At 40.0% G+C, this 27181-nt stretch overlaps 1 protein-coding gene across 1 annotated transcript in view; it reads left to right on the top strand.

Annotated features, from left to right (window-relative positions):
• Positions 1 to 27181, top strand: part of Delta (neurogenic locus protein delta) — a 1656387-nt gene that overhangs the window by 791156 nt on the left and 838050 nt on the right. Inside the window, exon 4 of the mRNA XM_067142151.2 lies at positions 9584 to 9607. The gene's annotated coding sequence lies outside the window, so the exon portion shown is untranslated. The remainder of the gene's footprint in view (positions 1 to 9583; positions 9608 to 27181) is intronic.

Below are 27181 nucleotides of genomic sequence, written 5' to 3'. Positions count from 1 at the left end.
CGAGGTGTGGTGTGTCTTAAGTTGGCAGCGAGTTACTGAGCCAAGTTTCTTGCACGACACCATCAACACAGCATGTTACCACACTGAAATTCTGGAATCTCTCGTGAACCAACTTGATGAGCACGAGACTCAAGATGGCTAGTTCCAACAAGACGGAGCAACCGCACCCTCCAGAAGGTTTTAATAATATACAACGTCGTGTGCAGACATGTCTGCAAGCCAAAGGGGGACATTTCCAACATTTGCTGTAGAGAAAACTGCAATTCAATTTTCAAATTCCAAATTTTGTACTGCATTAAGCGCAGCTTCTTTTCTCCTTGTCAATCATTAGCTTTCTGATCCCATATGATATAATGGTCCGGTAGATCGGACTCTGCAGTTTACCTGAGAATAAGAAGGATTATTTCATACGTTCGGGTCGGGTTTCAATATTACAGTTCCTCCTGCCCGCTGTAAGTAGAATTTTTCCGTCGTCCGTATTGCCGTGGTAGATACTAGTATAAGAAAGGGACGTCCTTTTATAAGCGCTGACAGCGTATTGCTGGTGACATTTCGCCTACTTTTTCCGTGATTACTGAAGTCCATTATTGACACTTTAAGAGATTTGATTTTTTTTTCTTATTTAACTGGTTCCTCATGTCCGATATCACCAATGCCCGAGTAAGTTAAGTAGAGAAAATATTCTCAAATTTATTAAAGTGTCAGTAACGGACTTCAAGATTCATATAATTTGTCCACTTATTCGTAATATCACCCAATCACAATCGTAGAGTTGAAGTGCTAATTGATCTAAGTGCCAAAATGCGGTTCCTTAAGTTATTCTCCTTGAAGTGATCTAAGTGGCAGCGCCAATGAAGTGTTGTATGATCTAAGTTCCAAATATTTTCCTGGTAGTTGTAATAAGCATCAACAAATGGCCGAACCTGTATGTCCAGAGCTCCTGCTGTGCTGCTCGATCTAAGTGCCAGTAGTGGTATCGTGTCAGTTGCAAGCCATAAACGTGGTACTGCTCACGACATAAAAAAATAATTTTTGTGTGTGGAGTGACATCTGTTCAGTACAGATAAAAATAGGATGCTTTTGTTTTTACACATTTTTCTTGTAGCATCAAGGATTTTCGACAGGGTTGAATACAAATTCATTTTGTCTGGCCGCAGTTCTTCGTCGTCAGAAAGAGATTTTGATCACAATGAAAAACATGCATAACGTTCGAAAATAGACACTAAATCATGTTAAGAAGGTTATATTGACAGCAAGACCTACCAGATGCTACCGGGTATTAGATGCGAGTGAAAAGTTTCAAGATTTTGACAGAGCATCAACTATGTACTGTATATTGACACAGAAAAGTTACGTATTACTCAAGTGCCGTGTCTGCGAGTGACCAAAGATAATACTGGTATGGTTATGTACAAGAAGAACACCTTCAGTGACATAGTGGACTGGGAAAAATGCGGGTGTTAAAGAGAGGAATTACTGTAAATGATATGTCGGCTCAACTTGACAGCTTACCTGAAGTGCAAAACAAAAAGAAAGATATTCGCGCTATGCTTGAGTTCATAGATGAGGAAAATAGGGTTATTTACAAAAACAATTTGAGTGGTTAATGTCCGGCGTTCCCTGCATATAGGCCTAGTTCAATTACAAGGAAATAACTGGATGGACTTAGATCATTTCCATTTTTGCGTTTTTATAATTTATTTTCCTGTTTTATTTATTGAATTGAAATTATAATGCGTTGGATAATATTAATACACATGCTTTGTAATGCTATCACTGGCGAATACATTTAAAAAAATGTATTTTTCTTGACAAGTGTACTGTTTTTTATCCTTTTCCTTAAAAAGCACATTTTGGCACTTAAATCAACTGGCACTTCAACTCTACAAACATTGTCATGTTAACGTAACGTAAACAATATTTCACATTCACATGCACTCACGTCTGAAAGTGATCTAATGGAATCTGAGGATATTCTTGTAGAACGAAACATGTGATTCTGTTATTAATGTGTTCTTTTATGGGCGTGTTATGGTGTTCTTCGTATTATAATTTGTGTTTCGACAGATTGAAAAACATAAATGTTATATTAACCGAGTCGACACTGAATAATGAATGGCTTCTTTCTTAATAAATAAAACAAAACCAAAATAGGATCTCTTGATATTTCTATGAACAAATCGACATTTTCTCATTTCCGAATAAAAAATCCACAGTTCTAGCCTTTCAGACGCGGAACTCAATGTTGAAAATATCCTATGGATATGAGCTACGAATTTTAGGTAAATGAAATATAATAAAGTATGAGAATATATTCTTCATGTATTCCTAAAAATTACAATCCTTTCCTTAATCATAGTTATCCGGTCGATTAGATTAGCAGTTTGCCCTTTTCCACCACTACGAGCGCTAATGTAAGTCAATGCAGAGTTTCACTTCAGCCCTTACAACTACATTCGGTGTGGACATATTTCAATAAATAAAAAAAAATACCTGAGGGTATTGAACCAAGGATCACATTACAGAAATAATTCTGTAAATGGGTTAATTTGGCTAGGATTTGGGTTTAAAAAACAGTAAAGAAGAAGCGATTTTAGGCTGCATTTTCAGGAACTGCATTTGTTTTCTTTAGTTTGACAGAGCAATCCAAGGCTCACTATTTGTAACTTTTCCGGGCCCTTTAGCCCTTCAGCTTTCGGTAAAATTGAGGAAATTGCTTAATTTTACGTTTTTCGTACATGGGGACTCCTGCTTTGTCTGCTGAGAAATGTTTACAACATTAAAACCGTTGGTCTGAAAAGTATGTGTGATCGTTGAAGTACAGTACTTTCTTTTTCAACCTGGGGAGGCTAAAACTTGTGAGGTCTGGAACACACTGTGTGGGTTTTACTGATGAATTGAATGATCATAATAGAAGCAAGTACTTTGAGAGCTACCCTTGTATTAACAGTACAACTAGCACGACCATTGGCCTCTTGAGATATGTCATGGTTCTTCTCTAAGTGATAGAGTTACGTAGATATAATTAGCACCAGAAGTGGGATAACTGTACCTTGTGGTATTCTCGCGGCAAATATCCTTTCGAATTAAGGATTCAGTTTGGAACATAGCGGAACTCGGCGCTAATTGCCTCAGTAATTTAGCTGGTAATGAATCAGACTGAAGGTGCTGCAGCAGTAGTAGTAGTAGGAGATGTCATTAATTTTTCAACTTCATCTTCTAAATGATACATCACAAGACATTTAATTAGATTACACTGTGCATTTCCTGAGCTAGTTTCATTCTCGTTAGTGACCGTAAGATATCAGATGTGAAGTTTAAAACAACCTACTCTTCTTCTGAATTTATAATTGCATGTTAAATGGAAGTAACCCGTTTCGTTATGGATTATTTAAAGTAATGTCGTTAGATTTTAAAGTAACTAAAATTGTGTACTTTGTTTATTTATTTATTTATTTATTTATTTATTTATTTATTTATTTATTTATTTATTTATACATGCATGCATACATCATACATCATCATTATAGACCGTTATGCCCTTCAGCGTTCAGTCTGCAAGCCTCTATGAATTTACTAAATGTCGCCGCAAACCTCTATTTGCAACCAGTAGCGGCGACTATGGGGGGGGGGGGGGGCGAGGGGGACAGTTGCCCCCCCCCACTTTGTAGAGAAAACGTTACATTTTAATTCCATTTTAGCCGGCTGAAACTAGGAATTATACGAATTATTAAAAAAGCAATGTGTGCTAATTTTTATTATTAACAAAATTATTATCGAAAATACGCACAAAATGTCGTTCGTCGCGGCTAACCGATCTGTATAGCGCCACAGCAAGTAGTGGAGACTTCGCAAATGCTATGAGGAAGGGTAACAGGGGCATATTTTTTGCCAAGGTCGTGGACACTGAGGTATGATTCACCTGCTTGGGGCGTGCATTCGTCAGTCTGGCGGCAGTCTCTCTAATATTGTCTGTTAGTTTCTTAGAGTGTAGTCAAATACTAAATGATTTTTTTTAATTTTATAATCACGCCATACTTCTATTTAATTGTAATAAGTGTGTAATATTGTTTCTTTGGTGAAAGTATAGTCTTGAATCAAAATCTCAAAAAAAAAAACGAGTATTGCCACACTTAAGTTAGTAAACTGTCAACCTTTACCTTCCTGTCGAAATTCGCTCAAAGATCATAAAAAAAACTTACCATTTTGTAAGCTTCTTTGTTCAGTTTTGATGTGTATAACACCCCGCCCGCTATATCCCTCAAACCGGCTACTTTCTATTGTCTGCATATATTTTTGCCCCCCTACTTCTTATCCCCAATCGCCACTACTGTTTGCAACTAGTGCAGTGGCCTCATTTAGTTCTATACCTCTTATCTTTATATCGTTAGAAACTGAGTGTAAACATCGTCGTCTTCGTCTCCCTCTACTTTTCTTACCCTCCATAACTGAGTCCATCATTCTCCTAGGTAACCTATCCTCCTCCATTCGCCTCACATGACCCCACCACCGAAGCCGATTTATGCGTACAGCTTCATCCATCGAGTTCATTTCTAACTTAGCCTTTATCTCCACATTCCGAGTACCATCCTGCCATTGTACTTATTTATTTATTTATTTATTTATTTATTTATTTATTTATTTATTTATTTATTTATTTATTTATTTATTTATTTATTTATTTAATACAGACAATAACAGAGCATTTCTCCTATTACAGTAGACTAATTATAGACATATACTGAATGACAATTACAAACAGGCAAAATAACAACATACAAACATATAGAAAACTAATAGTAAAAACTAATTTTAGAGGCTGTTATACACACCGAATATATCATACAGTCATATTTATATATGTTATAGTAACTTGCACAATCATTTATAGATAATTATTAAATTAAGATTCAGTAAGCTACATATATTTTCTTAACAGCAATGGCCTTACTGGTAACAATGAACAAAAACAGAAACATTCCTCTTCAGAGCACAGTTATACAGAAAGTCATTCGAGATCTCTGGGGACGATGTTTGAAGGGTAATTACCTTATGAAAAGCCATGTCTCCACCAACGATCATGCTCACTTGGAAGGCCAGCATCTCTAGCTATACCCCGACAACGTGATTTCCATCGCAAAATACTTTATCACAGAGCTGGCATGCCTATCTTATCCCCCTAACAGGCTTTCCAGAAGCCACTGATAGTGCGTGGACGTCTATTTCCTAAGGACCCTTTTAGGAGTCCAAATGCACAGAAATCCATGGATGACCTTCACCGGAATGTCAGTACAAGGAATTGCACGTTTTCCAGTTTCCATCTCTATTCTCTCTAAAAACGAACGTCCAACGAGTGGTGTGGCTGGATGCTTTATCCCATACAGTGCTTTGATGTCTGTGCAGTAAATGGGTATTAAAACCTCTTACTACTAGTAGTGTGTAGAGTTGATCTTCACATTATTAGCGACACGGCGAATTGTTAACTTGCCTTTGTAGCAGTATCCAGCGATAATCGTTAAACCCCTTGGAAAACTTTCCTGGGATTCTTTATAAAATATGTGATTTTTTTGTCTCCAGGGCGGTGGCAAATCGAGCGTTGTTTGCTACAGTCACTAAGGTGCACATGTGCTTCGTTTAATGTCACCACATTTTTTCCATCTGTCCCCTGCCAGATAGCCCTCATACAGCTTTCTTGCGTTAGTGCTACGTTCCCTAAATGTGACGATGCCACTTTTCTATTTGCAGGTCCTTGTTGATTAGGGTGTTGACTGATGAAACAGACATCCCCAACTTAAATGCGATGGTCCTTTGAGGGGCAGGGTTACCACCTGAGACACGGGCCATCACTGTCCTCACCACTTCTGGTCTACGGCTGGCGACTGGTCGTGGATTTGCGTCTTTTCTCCCATCTAGAATTAAGCCCAGTCGGCCTTTGCCTTTTTTATTCAATACAGCACTGATCCCGTTCTTTGATATCAAGAAATCACGCTTCTTGCACGTTCCTTGGATTGCAGAATAGCTATATTTAACATCGGAATGGACTGTTATATAGGCCTAGCCCTCCCAGTAAGGGTCAATCCGCTTCACCATCGTCGCAGCTAATGTCACGAAACTACACACACGTTCTCAGTAGTGACTTGAATCATCACTCCCCGTGTTGACGTACTCACGTTGATAACAGAGCAACCCGCGGCCTTCAAACTGGTCACCAGATAGCCCGAACGACCTTTTATGTAAATAAAATTAAATAAATCTACAAATTGAGACATTCGGACTTTATACTCTAAACGGTTCTTTGATCAAAACAAGAAATTTTGAAAATTGAACCTATGGTGGACTATCCGAATCGTTGGCTGAATGGTCAGCGTAATGGCCTTCGGTTCAGAGGGTCCCAGATTCGATTCCCGGCCGGGTCGGGGATTTTAATCGCTTGTGATTAATTCTTCTGGCTCGGGGACTGGATGTTTGTGTCCATTTCAACACTCTCCTCTTCATATTCACACCACAGTATAATATATACAGTCGCGAAGCTCTAATAAGAGGAAGGTTCATCCATTTGACAGCTGGTGCGACACTAGCATCTCTGCAGGCGAGGTAGAGGCAACTTGCTAGCAGACAACAGGGAACGAATTACCACTACAGTCTAAAATGATCGTAACTTCTGAACCATTCATGCAAATAATGTCCTGACAAGGTCATTGTAATCCTTATGAAATAGTGGAGGAGGTCAAACAATCTATTTCGATGAGGAGTTCGAGGATAATAATCGAAATGTTTATTTAATCTTAAGGAGTTATTTTTTTTCACCGCGGACTATGTTCGACTCGTTGGCTGAACGGTCAGCGTACTGGCCTTCGGTTCAGAGGGTCCCGGGTTCGATTCCCGGCCGGGTCGGGGATCTTAACCTTAATTGGATAATTCCTACGGCACGGGGGCTGGGTGTATGTATTGTCTTCATCATCATCATCATCATCATCATCATCATCATCATCACCACGACACGCAGGTCGCCTATGGGCGTCAAATAGAAAGACCTTCACCTGGCGAGCCGAACCCGTCCTGGGATATCCCGGCACTAAAAGCCATACGACATTTCATACCGCGGACTATAACATAAAATCGCTTCTGGAAGCCAACCGGTTCGAAATAGGTATATACCATGCCGGACTTTTTTGTAGAGGTTTTTATGCTCTACATTTCGTACGCTTACACTTGGGGTCTATCGTTGACGGTTCAGGCAGCGTAAGCCAAGAAAGCAAGTGACCGACCATGGTAGAGCGCTGGCGTTCTTAGACCAACTTGGCAGGTTCGATGTTGGTCGGTCGGTCACTTGCTTTCATGGCTTACGGCGCGTGAACCGTCAACGATAGACCCCAAGTGTAAGCGTACGAAATGTAGAGCATAAAAACCTCTACAAAAAAAGTCCGTAATGTTATATACCTATTTCCAACCGTTTGCCCTCTAAAAGCGATTTTATGTTATAGTCCGCGGGAAGAAAATTAACTCCTTAAGATTAAATAAACATTTCGATGTTATCCTCGAACTCCTCATCGAAATAAATTGTTCGGCCTCCTCCACTATTTCATAAGGATTACAATAATCTTATCAGGACACTATTTGCACGAATGGTTCAGAGGTTATGACCATTTTAGACTGTAGTGTTATTTGTTGGGAGATCAGAAGAATGCACATGCCCGGTGAGGTACGGGGCAAAGGGATTTTCACCAGCAGAGCCAGTGACGCAATGGTTGTCATAGCAACTCCGCTACTACCCAGGCTGCTTTATATTATCTTCTACTGACAGCTCTTCGTTCTTGTCGGTTGTAATCCAGCTAACTGCAAAGTGTGAGTCAATGTTTTCGTGTAGCAGATAGAGCAGATAAGAGCCGATCTGTCTGGGCGGAACAGGAAGTTCGTGCTTGCAGGCCACATTTCTCATTCTTGCATTCTTCTCATCTCTACACAGTAATTCGTTCCCTGTTGTCTGCTAGCAAGCTGCCTCTACCTCGCCTCTTGGAGCGCTGTAGTCGCCTTGGATGAAGAATATCATCAGAGCTTCGCGACTGTATATATTAGACTGCGCCAACCCTATATGGAAGGATATAATCACTATTGCGTGTTTCTGCGGTGATTGGTAGTGTAGTGTGTTGTGTGATTTCTAATTCAACTGTAATATTGAGGGGTGCTTCTGGAAGGCTGTAAATTTGTTGGAGCAAAGTGCTCTTGTTTTGGGAGATTTCTCCTGGTCTATGTAAACACGAGTTGGTGATATTGTAAAGTGGAAATTAGGGGCTTCAAGCCCAAACCTGTCAAATTCCCTAATCTTGGGTTTTCTAATTCTTGTTTCAAGATTGCTATTTGTACCTGTCACTTTATCATTTCACCAAGTGAAAAGTTTGTTAAGTTTGTGATTTAAAACAAATATAACCTATGTTAAAGTTTTAACTTACCGAGCTCGATAGCTGCAGTCGCATAAGTGCGGCCAGTATCCAGTATTCGGGAGATAGTAGGTTCGAACCCCACTGTCGGCAGTCCTGAAGATGGTTTTCCGTGGTTTCCCATTTTCACACCAGGCAAATGCTGGGACTGTACCTTAATTAAGGCCACGGCCGCTTCCTTCCTAATCCTATCCTTTTCCTACCCCAGTGTCGCCGTAAGACATATCTATGTCGGTGCGACGTAAAGCCAATTGTAAAAAAAAAAAAAAAGTTTTAACTTAATCTTTGATATAGTAGATAGACCCATTCCCACCAGCACCTTCTTTCACCTCTTTCTGCGCCACGGAAACTCCGTAACAATTATTATTATTATTATTATTATTATTATTATTATTATTATTATTATTATTATTATTATTATTATTATTATTATTATTATTATTATTATTATTATTATTATTATTATTACCTTCTTTATCTGTTCACCCTCCAGGGTCAGTTTTTTCCTCGGACTCAGCGAGGGATTCCACTTCCACCGCCTCAAGGGCAGTGCCCTGGAGCTGCGGACTCTGGGTCGTGGGATACAACTGGGTAGGATGACCAGTACCTCGCCCAGGCGCCCTCACCTGCTATTTTGAACAAGGGCCTTGCGGGGGGATGGGAAGATTGGAAGTGATAAACAAGGAAGAGGGACGGAAGCGGCCGTGGCCTTAAGTTAGGTATCATTCCGTCATTTGCCTGGAGGAAAAGTGGAAAACCACGGAAAACCACTTCCAGGATGGCTGAGGTGGGAATCGAACCCACCTCTACTCAGTTGACCTCCCGAGGCTGAGTGGACCCCGTTCAAACCTTCGTACCACTTTTCAAATTTCGTTGCAGAGCCGGGAAGCGAACCCGGGCCTCCGGGGGTGGCAGTTAACCACTACATCACAGAGGCGGTATGTGGAATTCTTTACAGTGGAAATGCTGTCTTCGTTTAAATTTAATATCTGGATGCAGGAGAAAATTCAGCATTTTTGATATGCCGGCATATCTTTCCATAGTTCTATATGTACAGTGATAATAGCCATACACGTCTATATTTAATAATGGAATTTGTACATTCCCATAAAATTGCTCTAAAAGTATTTTTCTATTTGTTTCAGGATTGGGAACTGAACTCCTGAACGGTGAGTACACTTGGAATCATGTAAAGTTGGGACCTGAAAAGCAAATATGCCTGCCCTAAGAAACATTTGATCGTTATTGCCAACGTTTCTTGTTACATATATATAAAGAATCATCAAATATATACATAGCTAGCTGCAGTCCATCGTTGCTGGGACAATCATAGAACGTGCCAAGTTATCCAACTCCCCAGCTGCTTACCGCCGTATTCAGGTATGCTGTTTCACTCGGTACGCAGCAGTAAACCCATCTGTCGGTGCTGGCCTGGTATTCCGTATGTTTATCTATCTCCGAAGAGATAGGTGATATGTGAGGTACCGATGCCGGTGCGCTCATTAGAGCTCCTCTGTCGGTCTTGTTATACATGTTACTTAAATGGTCACTGTAATGTTATTGTTGATCAGTTTTAATGAGCTTTCGGTATTGTAGGCCTTCACATTTATTTTTGTTCCGACTTCGGGATATTAGCGCATGTAATGTAAAGGCAGTACTTCCTTCTTTCATAACTCCCTCTCTATAACTTTTGTTACGCTATGTAATACATTCCGATAGGACCAATAACAGGTATTTTAAAAATTAAATTTTATGCATTTCATCCAGCGTGAATAAAACTTATATATACCCTAGACTGTAGTACCTTATTCCCAGGCTTTATATACCGATTTTCATTCAATTCTTTTCGCCTATTTTCTCGTGGTTCGACGTTGATGTGAACTTAGCAACAAAATCTAAATTCATAAGTATCTATATAAGAAATAAATGATCGAAAATTTAATTCTATATAACTTTCCCATTTCATTCAGCGTGAATAAAATTATGTATAGCCTAGATTGTAGTGACTCATTCCCCGACTTTACATACTGATTTTGATTAAATACTCTTCAACCATTTTCTCATGATGGCCGTACACGCATACACACATACATACTGAACGCTTGGGCCAGATACATACATACATACATACATACATACTGCACCCTGGTGGGGGTGTGATAAGCGTCATGCAATTGTAATTATGATGAATTATTGAGGAATATATATTTCATGTTCAGAATAAATAGTATCTTACTGTACATACAGTAAGAACAGGCCAGGCCGAGATGGCAGGTTTCACCATACCACAGAATGTTGTCTCCAGTGAGATTAACAAACACAATGAGGGACAGAATTAGGTTTCTCAGAACTTGGGACAACGAAGGAAAGAGAGAGGGTAACTTGTTGCCAAAGTTTTCATAGCCCCGGGCAGTCTTGGTAGTAGCAACAGCGCAGGGAGCCGGATGCAAATTTCTGAGAAATGATGGCGAGGTATCTCCATGTAACTAGCGGGAGTGGAAAACGGGGTTGGCACTGGAAGAAAAAAATATGAGCCTTCCCGGTCACGTGGTTAAGGTGGACCAATGGAAAAATTCACTTGACCAAAGCAAGGCGACAACTTCGTATTGTAAGAAGCACTAGCGAGGCTAACTCCGTGGATTAAACTGATAGAAAGAAGTGAAATATCGATTCAGAATAAAGTGGAATTTAGGAGCCGTACTATATCATAAAACTTATAAAAGTTTAATAATTGCGGGAGATTGCATGGTGTAATTCTGAGAATTCATGGACGCTATTCGTTGATTGGCTGAAGGCAAAGGACGCCACAATAGAGCGCAAAACCCCGAGCCGGGATACGGCAGCTAAATTCGCGAATATATCCATTACCAGCGAACGATAATAGTTGAGAATTGGTATAGAGTATTTGAGAACATAATTACATCATTGGATCATATATTTAAGCCACGGGCCAAACCGCAAACTGTCGTATGAAGATATCGGGACTGTGCGTTCCAAGATGACCTCCGTTGAACTCGGAAGAGAGGGGATACAAGTATAAATATGAGGTCGTATACTAGGACTCGCATGTACTTCTGATATTGTGTTCGAGCAGTCACCACGCCAGTGGCGCGAAAGTACTTCTGATATTGTGTTCGAGCAGTCACCACGCCAGTGGCGCGAAAGTACTTCTGATATTGTGTTCGGGCGGTCACCACGCCAGTGGTGCGTAACTACTTTTGACAAAGCGTTCGAGCCGTGACTACGCCAGGGGTGTGAGTGTGTACTTACTCAAAGTAGAGTGCGAAGTATTATATTGTTACATAGTACAGTGATTCATGACGTGATGTAGCTCATATTACGGTCTTGAGCAGTCTACTAGTATGAAGTGTTTCAAATAGACAGGACTCAGTAAAGCATAACTTACGGAGTGTGAGATTCTACCAACAGATTCGGAAGTGCGTTACATGAGAACGGTCACGAGTGTTTATGTCAACTAGTAAACAGTCGATTCTAAACTGATACCTGGTCAGCTATACGAACGTGAGACGGGAAATTCAAGTGCGCGTACGGGCCGTTGTAAAGGGAAACCCGATGTATCCCATGTTCCTAGTGTCCGGGAAAGGAATGAAGAATGTAAATCTACATTAAGTGGGCTAGATACAAGGCCGAGAGTGTAAAATTTGTGAATAGAATTTAGGGTGGAAATCATTCCAAAGTGCAACAGCTAATTTATTTGTTTTTATTCAAAATGTGTAAAGTTGAAAAGGGTCAAGGATTAATTCTTCAAGCTGGCATGAATACCAGTGGAATGCATTGCTAAAAACCGGAGGGGCTATGGCTTCTCGTCCGGTTTTAGCAGACTACAATGGCAGAGTTGAGTACCTTTTAATGTATTTATAGATTGATATCGTTAGGGGGAGGAAATCATATTAATTTATCATGGTAACTTGATTGTGAAACGAGCCGTTACGGCTCGTATAAATTCAAAGATAGATAGACAAAGGGACAAATTAATATGTAGATTAGACCAAGCACTCATCATAAGTTGATTATTAAATAGAGTATAGTAGGGTTGAGTTGTTCATTCAAGTGCTTGAGTTGTTTGATATAATATGGAGCACGTTTCACGTAAAGATATTGTAAATATTCATTTAGAAGTGCTTCCAAAGTGTTTTTCCGTTATCGGAACTTTTATAGATATTAAGGCATGTTGTTAAGATAATCCAGAGGTAGGATTGCCAAGTGATTTAAATTGTTGTGGGACGGAATGAAGTCCATTGATTTGTTTGTAAATATCGCGAAGTTCGCCAGTGGACAAAATAATAATAATATGTACAAGTGTCGAAGTAGTACAATAGAATTTGGTAATGTGTAAAGGCGTGTTTAATAATAACCTTTGAGAATAAAGGCACGGGCCTAGTTGGATAGTATGATTGCAAATTAAAGTAATTTAAATGTGGAGATCACATGTGCCGTGAATAATTATAATTTGTGCAGTGAATCCGGTTTTAACACCAATTTTTGATTTAACGTTTTGGACTCCATAATAATCATAAATAAATTTGGTAGAAACGAGATAGGCACTTTTATAATATGGTCACGCTATGTTCGAGATCCAGAGGGATTTGAGCCAAAAGTTGAGATTTGGAGTTTTGTGGGACAGAAATCCGGCCCGAAATGAAAGTGAATTGTACTGATGTTGATGAAGAAATAGATGGATCTTAAGGCCCACATAGAGGTTGTATTTATATACCGGTGTATTGAGTGGCAGAATAGAGTCCACACACCGAGGGTTAATTTGTGAAAATGTTTTGAAAAGTTCCAATGGATAAATGGACTTCAAAATGGAAAAGGAAGGAATAATTTAACACTTGCAGAGATTGGAGGTATTTGCCCAACTGCGAGGTGTTATGGGATTTGAGAATTGTCTTAGGAGCATATGGTCTCCATGAATTAACGGCAGTACGAAAATAAGGTGGCGGATTCGAAAACTATTATGTCCCGACCGATGTGAATTCGGATCTTGGTGATTTCTGTTTGGGAGAGAACGTATGTGACCAAATTATAAAGATGGGGAGTAAAAATAAAGATTCTCGAAAGAAGTAATAATAATAATAATATTCCAAGTAAATCATATCTGGATTGATTAGTGCCAAAATAAATCGGAATTGTAAAAGGGGTTATGCATTAAACATATTAAGAGTGTACTACCGTGTAACAGGCGAAATAATTTTTTTAAAATTAATAATAATAATAAATATTTTAAAAAATACTTTTTTTGGAAGAAGAAGAATTTACTTTTTTTTAATTTTGGACATAATAATGATGTTGGGAGTTGAAATGAAAAATTTGAGATTTTTAACTAATAATAATAATAATAATAATGCGGATATTTGAAGAAGGAGAAGAAGAATAATCAAAGAAGGTACTTTTATTTATTTCAGATGAAAATAATAAAAATCGCGAAAAGTTGAAATATTAGTCCGAGGATGATTATGGGTTACGATAATCATGATCTCCACAAAACATGATAATAATAATAATAATAATAATAATAATAATAATAATAATAATAATAATAATATTTAATAAAATATTTTTTATATTTATTTATTTATTTTTCTTGTTATTTCGGATGCTGATGATGGATGATACTAGGGAAGTCAGCTGGCGAATTAACGTAATGATGTCAATTGGTTGTAAATAATAAGTTAAGTTAATACAGTATGTGTACAATGAAGGCAAATCACTACATCTGGACCATTAGGTTAGAGTCCCTTTGTCGTATTCCTTCAACTAACGATTAGCATATCTTGGTTAGGAACCCGGGGAGAGTTTGTAGTTTCCCGGGTTGGTCTCATCTCAATCAAAGTGGAGGCGATAACATGGTCCATGTGATCGCGCCTACTTAGCCAACAGGTATTTGGTCCATGATCAAATATGGTCATGGTGTTAACGAAGGTAAATCTGATACCTTCAGATATCAACGGTTCTACCACCAAAATGGAAGGGTGGTCAAAAGTGACAAATATTATGTAATCATTTTCAGGAATAATTTGTCAAATTACCGGCAAATCAAGGGTCAACAGATTTTGATTGTGTGTAAAATTTCATTTGTTTACTTAAATACATGCTCCGTTAGCATTTGCAAGGAAACAGTTCCAGGTTCTTGTTCTTGTAGAATAGTAAACCCTTGGTGACCGTTTAAATATCCGTCCCCATTCCTAGGACGGAGCCTTCATGATTTCCCTTTGATCTGAATATATATAATTTGTGTGTTTTATGATGAGCCTTAAAGTTAAAGATTAGAGTGTCCCGTTCAACCCTGTAGTACTGATTAGATGGCGCCCTTACATTTAGTTTGAGATCTTATATCTCAAAATATTTTTTTTATTGAGTATTAGTTGCGATGGATTCGGACCGTAACACTCCCTGAGATAAATGCTGGTTGGGACTCAGGCTTTGAGCGGGTACATCATACATACATACATACATACATACATACATACATACATACATACATACATACATACATACATACATACATACATACATACATACATACATACATACATACATACTGTAACCTTGGAAACGTCGAAGCGGCGGTAAACGTCTCTTGGGTTCTGCCACGGCGCTCTATAATAAACTATACCTACCATTTGCAGACCCTCATCTGCTTGGGGCGCGTTCAGTTCGGGGTTCTTCTTCTACAGTTTGTACATAAGGGAATTAAATACTACAGGTACTATCACTACTAAATGACAACGGACTAGATTAATTTTTTCCAATTATTTTATTCTAACCGTAAAATTAATTAAATTCCTAAAGGTTTAAGTGGGCAGTAAAATCAATAATCTCACTGAAATTGTAAAACAACAATCAATAATTAGGTTACGCCATAAGCAACCATTCTCCCTAACTGATTAATTAAATTTAAATTTTATGCTGACACCACAGGTGTGCAATATTGATTAAATGACTGACGTAACCTTATTTATTTTACATTTAAAAATGTCAAATACAGTAATTTTTACATAAGGTTCCTCTGAGCAGTGATAATGTTACCTTTAATTAAACTGAAAGTTGTCAGAATTAAAATCATAAAAATGCATACTGAATTACATGAATTAATTGCTCCAATAAATTATTAGGGATTTCCTGGAAGTTAACTGCTCCCTATTATACCGGGTGAGTCAGCGGCGCCTGACGTTCCTGCTTTAAGGCATCCCAATGAACGTTAATGGGGTGATGGTTGATTTTCCTTTGCCGTATAGCTAGCTACAGTCGCCTAGCACTTACTGCGTCATCACTGCACGACTTTTGCAAAAAAAAGTATGCGGAAGTTATTTACACAATATATCAAACTGCCATACGTTTATGTAAATTGTACGTGCCAATTATAAGCTTCCACCGGGCGAGTTGGCCGTGCGGTTAGAGTCGCGCAGCTGTGAGCTTGCATTCGGGAGATAGTGGGTTCGAATCCCACTGTCGGCAGCCCTGAGGATGGTTTTCCCGTGGTTTCCCGTTTTCACACCAGGCAAATGATGGGGCTGTACCTTAATTAAGGCCACGACCGCTTCCTTCCCACTCCTAGGCCTTCCCTATCCCATCGTCGCCATAAGACCTACTGTATCTGTGTCGGTGCGACGTAATGCACGTAGCAAAATAAATTATAAGCTTTCGACTGGTTATGAAATTACCGCTAAAAGCGATGGCATGCTGATAGAAAACGGGTGTGTTTTTGTGAAGCGAGATGTAGTTCTACACCAAGAAATCTGCAACAGTCCCTGTGGTGTAGTAGACTAACCACAGACGTGTTGGTGCATGTTGCGTTGGTAGGTGGGTTCGAATCCCACGAGCGATAATCATTTTATTCACATCTTAAACTTTGAGGATCACATAAGAGGCCATTCGTGCCATATTCGACCAATAGCATGCATGTTGAATGTGTAGTGGCCTGACACTTGGCGTAGCGTAGCAGTCTTGGTCATTTCTTCGCTATATATTCAACAGATGAGTATGTTGACATGCTCCTCATCTACGGTGAAGCAAGACAGAACGCACAGGATGCACAGCACCTGTACCAGGAAAGATTTCCACATAGACAACAACCAAACGTAAATACGTTTAGGAGGATGGAGCGACGTTTGCGTATAACTTCGTCACTTTACCGAACAGGTCCTGTTAGAGAGGCACCAGTTACGTCCGGTTAAATTGCTGAGATGCTTATGGACATTTTCCGGCAGAATCCTCACACGAATACCCGGGCAGTAGCACAACAGGCCAACATTAGCCAGTCCTCTGTTGTAAGGATATTGCATTCCAGTATATTTTCGTCCGTATCACCTGCACCTACATCAAGAACTCCACGGACGAGATTTCGAAACTCGTGTTGATAACTGTGCGTGGATAGTGACGCAAGTAGAAAATGATCTAGTATTTGTGTCTCACATTTTATTTTCGGACAGGCACGATTTCATAATACTGGCTTTGTGAATTGTCAAAATATGCACTGCTGGAGTGTTGAAAATCCCCTGTGGGTAAGGCAGGCAGCATTTCAAGCACGATGGGGAGTAAATGTCTGGTGTGGTATACTGGGTGATCACCTAATTGGACCATATTTCTTTGAGGATCATTTGACAGGAGCCCGGTACCTACACTTTCTTCAAGACCAACTACCATTGCTGCTAGAGGACGTGGTCCTGGGAGAGCGTTGGAATCAACACGACGGAGCTCCCTCTCACATGTCAGCAGATGTTTGCAACTACCTGAATGTCACACATAGGAAGGGGAGGAACTGTCACCTGGCCTACTAGATCGCCAGATTTAATGCCACTGGACTTCTTCCTATGGGGCTATTTGAAGGATGTAGTGTACGTTCAGCAGCCGGAAAATCCTGAAAGCCTTCGAAACCTTAATACGGAAGCCTGTGAATCCGTAACACCTACAATGCTACAAAGAGCCCGAAGGGCAGTTTAACGGCGTGCTGAAACGTGCATTACTGCAGAAGGCCATCTATTCGAACGCTTACTGCGCTAACAGGCTTTTGGTCAGTCGAGAGGATTCAAACCCCCAACCTTTCTATCCTCGTCCAGCCCTGCTTATAAACCATCAACATAAACAGCCCTAATGGCCTAGAACAGTGCCAAAATAAATAAATAAATAAATAAATAAATAAATAAATAAATAAATAAATAAATAAATAAATAAATAAATAAATAAATAAATAAATAAATAAATAAATAAATAAATAAATAAATAACCCATGACGTGAGGGAATTCGGATACATTGGCACTGCGGGTGATTCTCGAAGTACAAAATGCGAATAAAATTTACAGGCTCAAGTGGGATTCCAACTCACCTACCAAACGCAGCTGTATTAACAGCACCGCACTTAACCTATGACACCACGGGGAATCCAGCGAGTAGATTTCCAGAAAGCCTACTGGATTGACTACTACTTGCGCTTCAGAAATGCACACACGTTTTCTGTCAGTATGCCATTGCTTTTAGCGTTCATTTCATACCGTACCGAGAGCTCATATTTGGCACGTACTTTTTACATAACCATACGACAGTTTGATGAATTGTGTAAATGCCTGTCGCATACGGTACATGTTTTTGCAAAGGTAATGGTGCAGTGCGTGATTAAAGGCGTTTGTTGCTTGGTATACGGCAAATGAGAATAGACCATAACGACACCAGTGACGTTCGGTGGGGTGCCTAACAGCATAGAACGACAGGCACGGCTGACTCACCCTGTATTACCGTTATCCAAATTAGCATAAAAATAGACATAGCCTCAACTGGCTTTACATGACCTGGTATCGGATGGGTACTCAAGCAAACTTTATCAACTTATTACATAATTGACCTTAGTTTGCTTTGAACTGACAAGAGAAAGAATCGGCTAAGGCTCAGTTATCCTAAGTCTACTCGTGAAAGAGAAGTCACCGTATCCTATCTAACCAATACTATTTACTCAGAGCAATACAATCACCTAACAATCGCACTGTTATTTACTTCTAAGTTTCTCACCGCACCTGTTATTCAAATGACTGAATTTTACTGAAAGTTCTGATGATTGCACCCCTTACAGTGGCTATGGTAATGTCTCATTCTGGACGGTGTGTGTGACCAAGTCGAATTATCTCATATCATGGTCACTATAATAATTTGAATTAGTTTGAAAAGTCTCTTACCTTTAACATCAAAAGAGTCAGATCGAAACTAAACAGGCCTGAAAATACACCCTGCTGTAAGATCCTCGTAAACTATCCATTAATTATCCTTCCATGATAAAATTACGAATGAAAAGTCAAGCAAAAAAGTCTTGGACATAAATATTATTATTTAACCTCCATAGCAAAATGTTACATGTCAGGTACTTATCAGTTGATTACGTTTTTGTAAGTTGCTTTTTACGTCGCTCCGACACAGATAGGTCTTATGGCAACGATAGGACAGGGATGGGCTAGGAGTGGGAAGGAAGCGGCCGTGGCCTTAATTAAGGTACAGGCCCAGCATTTGCCTGGTGTGAAAATGGGAAACCACGGAAAACCATCTTCAGGGCTGCCGACATTGGGGTTCGATCCCACTATCTCCCGAATACTGGATTCAGGCCGCACTTAAGCGACTGCAGCTATCGAGCTCGGTCATTTGATTATTATTATTATTATTATTATTATTATTATTATTATTATTATTATTATTATTATTATTATTATTATTATTATTATTCACGTGTGTAATTTTAAAGTATAAAAGCATTGAGTATCATTTTAATTCTGCTTCATATCAGAGGACGCACTCTGGAATCAACTCAGTACCAACTAAATATTCCCAGTGCTTCTGTATGTATTGATTGTTGTGGTCTTTATATCCTGTGTGCGAGCATTACTGCCTATAACAAAAACCGGCTTGTCCTTCTTTATTTCATCACTTATTTTCAACCTATATTCTTATTTCTATTTCTCTCTTATTTCCTAGGAGCTTTATTTATATTCTTTCCATTCTCACTCGTAGACATTGGCTGTCATAACGGCGCTTAGCTCGTCACTTGTTAATTTAGGAATATTTTTCACTGGTACCTCAACGTAATATTTTTCTCCTCTAGCGAGGTCTTATTTATTACTATCTCATAGTGGGACAAAATTTTCTTATTGCTAGATATTTTCATTTTTATCAGGCCTCAACTCGCTTCTACGCATCCGGTGTGCACTGTATCAAATAACTCACTGTTTCGTAAACAATACAAAACATTTATCACATATTTATTAGAAGTTACCAATTATTTTATTACTGCATGGCTATCAATGACAGATCCTTCCATAGACATCAATATCCACCTTTTCTGGCATTATGTTGAAAATTTAGTAAAATTCATAACTTAGAGTTGGCTAAGTAATTCGTGGAAATCGCAATGGTATTATTATTATTATTATTATTATTATTATTATTATTATTATTATTATTATTATTATTATTATTATTATTATTATCTGACTTCGCAATATTTCATAAATAGTTATTGCTAAACACTTCATCAAAAATATCATGACAATTATTTTTATCGACGCGACCCATCAGATTATTTTTCGTCCGCAACATAACATTATTATTACTATTATTATTATTATTATTATTATTATTATTATTATTATTATTATTATTATGCTGAAATGACTTAGAAATTAGGGACACAGTAGATATAATTTTATATTATTAAGCGACACAGTAGATATCCCCAAATCTTGAATATAATGAAATCATACACGGTAAGCAGATAGTTTCTTAATGTCGGGCCCTCAACATCAATTCACAACGAGCCCGTAATTTATGGTTCTTAACATAACATTTACATTTAAGGCGATTTTAGCTGTCCTTTCTAAAGCATAGGATAAAGAAAAATTGGCATAATTATATATGCATCGGATGGCAGCGTGGTCACGGATATAGTTATTTACATATTAAGACAACATTTCAATGATATGGTACTCACATCATCCAAGCTGCGTTGTCGGGCTGTTCCATGGCGTGCCATCGGTACCTTCCTTGGATTTAGACCCTGTTAAATATTGACGTTGTCATGGTGAGGATTGGGGTATATACAAATTGGAACATTATTTATACACTGATAACAGTGATAACTCACGCCTTATTTTAAGCACGCTGGCAACACTATTCTTCAACTTAATTCTATGCTCTAATACTAATTGTTATCCTAACACACCTTCTCTATGAACCATGTGACCTTGCCGCGATGGGGAGGCTTGCGTGTCCCAATGACGCAGATAGCCGAGCCGCAGGTGCAACCATATCGGATGGGTATCTGTTGAGAGACCAGACTAACGAATGGTTCATCGAAAGGGCGGTAGCAGCCTTTCAGAAGTTGCAAGGGCGGCAGTCTAGATGATTGACTGATATGGCCTTGTAATAATACCCAACATGGCTTAGCTGTGTTGATACTGCTTCACGGCTGAAAGCACCGGGAAACTACAGCCGTAACTAACTCCCCAGGACATGCAGCTCTCTCTGTATGAATGATGTACTGATGATGGCTTCCTCCCGGGTAAAATATTCCGGAGGTAAACTAGTCCCCCATTCGGATCTCCGGGTGGGGACTACACAAGAGGAGGCGATTATCAGGAAGTTGGATACTGATATTTTGCGAGTCGGAGCGTGGAATGTTAGAAGTTTGAATCGTTGTGGTAGGTTAGAGAATCTGAAAAGGGAGACGGATAGACTAAAGTTAGATGAAGTTGGTATAAGTGAAGTACGTTGGCAGGAAGAACAGGATTTCTGGTCAGGCGACTACTGAATTATCAACACGAAATCAAACAGGGGAAATGCAGGAGTTGGTTTAATAATGAATAAGAAAATAGGGCAGCGGGTAAGCTACTACGACCAGCATAGTGAAATAATTATTGTTGTCAAGATAGACACCAAGCCAATGCCCACCACAATAGTGCAGGACTATATGCCTACTAGTTCAGCGGATGATGAGGAAATCGAAAGAATATATGAAGAGATAGAAGATTTTGTACAATATGTAAAAGGTGACGAGAATTTAATTGTGATGGGAGACTGGAATGCAGTGGTACGCCAAGGAGGAGAAGGTAATACAGTAGGAGAATTCGTATTGGGACGAATGAACGAAAGAGGAACTCGGCTGGTTGAATTCTGCACTGATCATAATTTATTCCTTGCCAATACTTGGTTCAAACACCACAAACGACGGCTGTATACATGGACGAGACCTGGAGACTCTGGAAGGCATCAAATAGACTTCATTATGATTAGGCAAAGATTCAGAGACAAGGTTTTGGATTGCAAAACTTTCCTAGGAGTAGACGTGGACTCTGACCATAACTTGTTGGTCATGAAATGCCATCTGAAGTTGAAGAAATTGAAGAAAGGAAAGAATGCAAAAGATGGGCTCTAGACAAGTTGAAAGAAAAGAGTGTGAGGAATTGTTTCAAGGAACATGTTGCACAAGCACTAAATGAAAAGGCCGAAGGAAACACAGTAGAGGAAGAGTGGAGAGTCATGAAAAATGAAGTCAGTAGGGCTGCTGAAGAAATGTTAGGAAGGAAGAAAATATCAACTAAGAATCAGTGGATAACTCAGGAGATACTAGACCTGATTGATGAACGACGAAAATACAAGAATGCTAGAAATGAAGAGGGCAGAAAAGAATACAGGCGATTAAAGAATGAAGTGGTTAGAAAGTGCAAGGTAGCTAAGGAAGAATGGCTGAAGGAGAAGTGCAAGGATGTCGAAGGCTGTATGGTCCTGGGAAAGGTAGATGCTGCATACAGGAAAATCAAGGAAACCTTTGGAGAAAGGAAATCTAGGTGCATGAATATTAAGAGCTCAGATGGAAAGCCACTTCTAGGGAAAGAAGACAAAGTAGAAAAATGGCAGGAGCATATCCAACAGTTGTATCAAGGTAACGATGTAGATAATTTGGTTCTGGAACATGAAGAGGCTGCTGATGCTGATGAAATGGGAGATCCAATTTTGAGGTCAGAGTTTGACAGAGCTGTGAGTGACCTAAATAGGAACAAGGCACCTGGAATTGATGATATTCCCTCTGAATTACTGACTGCCTTAGGAGAAACCAGCATGGTAAGGTTACTTCATTTAGTGTGCAAGATGTATGAGACAGGAGAAGTCGCATCCGATTTTCGGCACAATGTTGTTATACCTATTCCCAAGAAAGCCGGTGCTGAAAGGCGTGAAAACTACCGCACCATTAGTTTGGTATCTCGTGCCTGCATAATTTTAACACGTATTATTTATAGAAGAATGGGAAAACAAGTTGATGCTGAGTTAGGAGAAGATCAATTTGGTTTCAGAAGAAAAGTAGGAACACGTGAAGCAATCCTGACTTTACGTCTGATCTTAGAGTATCGAATCCAAAAGGACAAGTCCAAGTCCACGTACATGGCATTCGTAGATCTGGAAAAGGCATTCGATAATGTTGATTGGACCAAGCTATTTACGATTCTGAAGGTGATTGGTATCAGATTCCGAGAACGAAGAATTATCTACAATCTGTATAAAAATCAGTCTGCAGTGATAAGAATAGAGGGCTTTGAAAAAGAAGCAGCAATTCAGAAAGGAGTAAGGCAAGGCTGGAATTTGTCCCGCCTCCTCTTCAATGTTTACATGGAACAGGCAGTAAAGGAAATCAAAGAGGAATTTGGAAAGGGAATCTCAATCCAAGGAGAGGAAATCAAAACCTTGAGATTTGCCGATGATTTTATCTGAGACCGCAGAAGATCTCGAGAAGCTGCTGAATGGTATGGACGAAGTCTTGGGTAAGGAATACAAGATGAAAATAAATAATCCCAAAACAAAAGTAATGGAGTGCAGTCGAACGAAGGCAGGTGATGCAGAAAATATTAAATTAGGAAATGAAGTCTTAAAGGAAGTAGGTGAATATTGTTACCTGGTTATTAAAATAACTAACGATGGCAGAAGTAAGGAGGACATAAAATGCAGACTAGCACAAGCAAGGAAGAGCTTTCTTAAGAAAAGGAATTTGCTCACTTCACACATTGATATAGGAATTAGAAATGTATTTTTGAAGACTTTCGTGTGGAGCGTGGCATTGTGTGGAAGTGAAACATGGACGATAACTAGCTCAGAAAGAAAGAGAATAGAAGCTTTTGAAATGTGGTGTTACAGAAGAATGCTGAAGGTGAGATGGATAGATCGAATCACGAATGAAAAGATACTGAATCGAATTGGTGAGAGGAGATCGATTTGGCTAAATTTGACAAGAAGAAGAGATAGAATGATAGGACACATCTTAAGACACCCAGGACTTGTGCAGTTGGTTTTTGAAGGAAGTGTAGGTGGTAAGAACAGTAGGGGTAGACCATGGTTTGAATATGACAAGCAGATTAGAGCAGATGTAGGATGCAGTAGTTACGTAGAAATGAAAAGTTTAGCACAGGATAGGGTGGAATGGAGAGCTGCATCAAACCAGTCTCTGGACTGATGACTCAAACAACAACAACACATCCTAACACACTCCCGGTGATAATCTCTCTCTATCATGGTAATGTGACGCTGTCCTACAGTTACACAATTTCCTATCAGCTGGGCATTTCTATGGGAAAGGAAATGGCCATTTAAATTCTCGGTCAAGTGAATACCTGTCCAAGTAGGCTGGCTAGCAATTGTTTACCACCTCTCGATCATTTTCTTCTGCTTGTGAGTCAAAGTATTGTCCTAAATGAACTCAAGGACAGGCTAGCGAATTTGAATACTGGGGAGTATACAAGAGGTTGCCATTTACCAAAATGTTCCCTTCTCTACCTGCTAAGAATGTTCCGTTTCCTCTGCTAGATTTAGCCTGCCTTAAAACAAACGGGCTACTTTTATCTCGACGTTGTATTTGTACCTTACCTCATGAAATCGTACATTGTCCTAGGCAATGAAACGTTATTGCGCTAAAAAAGTCACCTACCTAGAGCCTTTTTTTCCACTGATAGTTAATCAATATAGTTTATGGATATTCACATTTCCGAATTATATTGATGGGTAAGCCCTGAATAGTCGGTCAGGTGGCGTTCAATCGAAGTTGTTTGGACACGCACACTGCTGATCGTACTGAGACTGAAGTAGACTGACTGACTTATGGCTTACTGTGTGTTATAAACATTCGGTCCGACTACGTGATTCTAACTCAACTTCCAGTGATATCACGGAGCGTCATAAATTAATACAGTGGCATCTACAAGTCATTAACAGATGTCTGTTGTTCCTTATTTTTCTGGTATCATGGTACGGAGCTGAAAGTAAGTATACGATCGTAGCGTTTCGTATAATTCACTTGGCTTGGGTTCGATTAAACTAACGTCAGCCTTTTGTTTGATGGCGCCAATACTTCACTTCCGCTTGTCTTCACGCCACCGACACATGATCAGTCGCACACAACAATTGTATTTCACCTTCGTTGGAGTTAATATAACTGAGTCCACCAAAAAAATTTATTCACTCTGATACAGTCCTTAAAAGATCAGTTGATGTGCAATTTTACACAAACTCCCGAGATAAACTAAAAATATTCTCAGCGTGAACATGTGGTCTCAGTACCTCATTACTGTATCTCCGAGCGTTAACAGCAATTTGATTGGTTGAGCCATTTTCCTATGGGGCCTACTCATCTAATTCAAATGTTTTCGGCTATCCTCTGTCCTTTTCGTAGATCTCATTTTTCTCTGTCTAACGAAGTTGCGTGGAAAATTTAGAATGTTTCGGTTCCCAGGGTGCGGCGAATGTTCACAAGTAATAGCCTGTGCGGGGTGTAGCTCCTTGCCAAGTGCATTTATGATATAACTGCTTAACAACCCCCAACAGAATGTGCTCTACCTCAGCTAAGGAGGCTTAAATCTACGTCGGTGGGCTGTGACAACTCTGCAGTCCTCGCTAGAATTGTCGAATGCTACTTCGTTTCTACTCAGAAATTAATTAGTTAAATATTCCACCACATCGCATAAGGCAATTTGGGTGCAAGACAGACAGACAGACAGACAGACAGACAGACAGACAGACAGACAGACAGACAGACAGACAGACAGACAGACAGACAGACAGACAGACAGACAGACAGACAGACAGAAATGACGGAAAATTAGAAAATGCACTTCCTTGTTACTGTGGACATGACCAATACAGAAATGCCCTTCTTTTTAAATTCTGAGCAATGTACACACCAAACTCTTAATTTATGCACTGGCGGGTAAAGTATCCAAACACCAAGAAAGGGTTGTGCTAGATTAACGAACGTTGGTAGGCGTGTTTGTACATCTGAAAGATGATGATGGTTCAAATTTTCCGCAAATCACATTAGCGTGGCGCTGGTAGCGGCCCCATGACGTTGCACATCATGTTTACTTTAAATACGGGCTGTACTGTGCGAGAGCGTTAGTTACTTGTGAGATTGGATGGAGTGACTGTGAGTGGGTCAAGCATACGTAGAGGCCAGTATCAAGAGCTTACTGCGGTTGAACGAGGCCGTATAATAGGGCTACGTGAAGGTGGATTTTCCCTCCGCGCTATTGGAGAACGACTTGGCCGGAATGTCTTCACTGTGCATGCGTGCTGGCAGCAGTGGTCACCAGAAGGTACACTTGCAAGAAGACCGGGCTCCGAACGTCTTCGTGGCACCACCGAGAGGGAGGACCGCCGTATTCGGCGAATGACTGTGGCGCAGTGGTCTGCGTCTGCAGCAGCAATTCGACCGGCAGTTTTCACCACAGTGTCGCAACGAACTGTTCGAAATCGGTTACTTGAAGGACAGCTCCGACCCAGACGCCCTGCGGTGTCCATTCCACTTACCCCAAACCACCGCCGTCTGTGTCTTCAGTGGTGTGAAGCGAGAGCTCAGTGGAGAATGGAGTGGTGGTCCGTTGTGTTTTCCGATGAAATCCGGTTCTGCCTTGGTGCCAGTGATGGCCGTGTGTTGGTAAGAAGGAGGCCAGTTGAGCGCATGCATTCCACCTGTATGCGGCGTAGACACACTGGACCTTCACCGGGAGTTCTGATCTAGGGAGCAATTTCCTATGACAGCAGGAGCACTCTCGCGGTTATCCCGGGCACCCTGACTGCAGGTGTGTACGTCCGTTTGGTGATCCAACCTGTTGTGCTGCCATTCATGAACAGCATTCCAGGGGGGTGTTTTCCAACAGGATAATGCACGCCCCAATGTCGCTGTTGTAACCCAATGTGCTCTACAAAGTGTCGTCATTTTGCCTTGGCCTTCTTGATCCCCGATCTGTCCCCAATCGAGCACGTATGGGACATCACTGGACGACAACTCCAGCGACATCCACAACAGGCTTTAACCGTCCCTGTATTGACCGACAAAGTACAACGGGCATGGAACTCTATCCCACAAGCTGACATGCGGTGCCTGTATGACACGATGCACGCACATTTGCACAGTCAGGCGATTACACTGGTTATTAATGGACCAGCATGACACATTTGCAATGGCTTTCCTCACGTGAATATTTAAAAATTGCATGTGGCTATTTCTAGCCGAGTGCAGGCCTTGTAAGGCAGACCCTCCGATGAGGGCGGGCGCGTTGATATTAACCTGTAGTCTTGTACCTTCAATCAATTAAATATGTTACCTCGACAAATATATTGCCAATATTTCGGTATTCTACCTTTCTTATTCCATGGTGTTTGCATATTTTCTCCGCCAGTGTATACACTAGTGTCCAAAAGTTAAGTA

The sequence above is a fragment of the Anabrus simplex genome, chromosome 2 (assembly GCF_040414725.1).
Source record: "Anabrus simplex isolate iqAnaSimp1 chromosome 2, ASM4041472v1, whole genome shotgun sequence".
NCBI classification, from domain to species: domain Eukaryota; kingdom Metazoa; phylum Arthropoda; class Insecta; order Orthoptera; family Tettigoniidae; genus Anabrus; species Anabrus simplex.
This window is presented reverse-complemented; position numbering and strand designations above follow the sequence as displayed.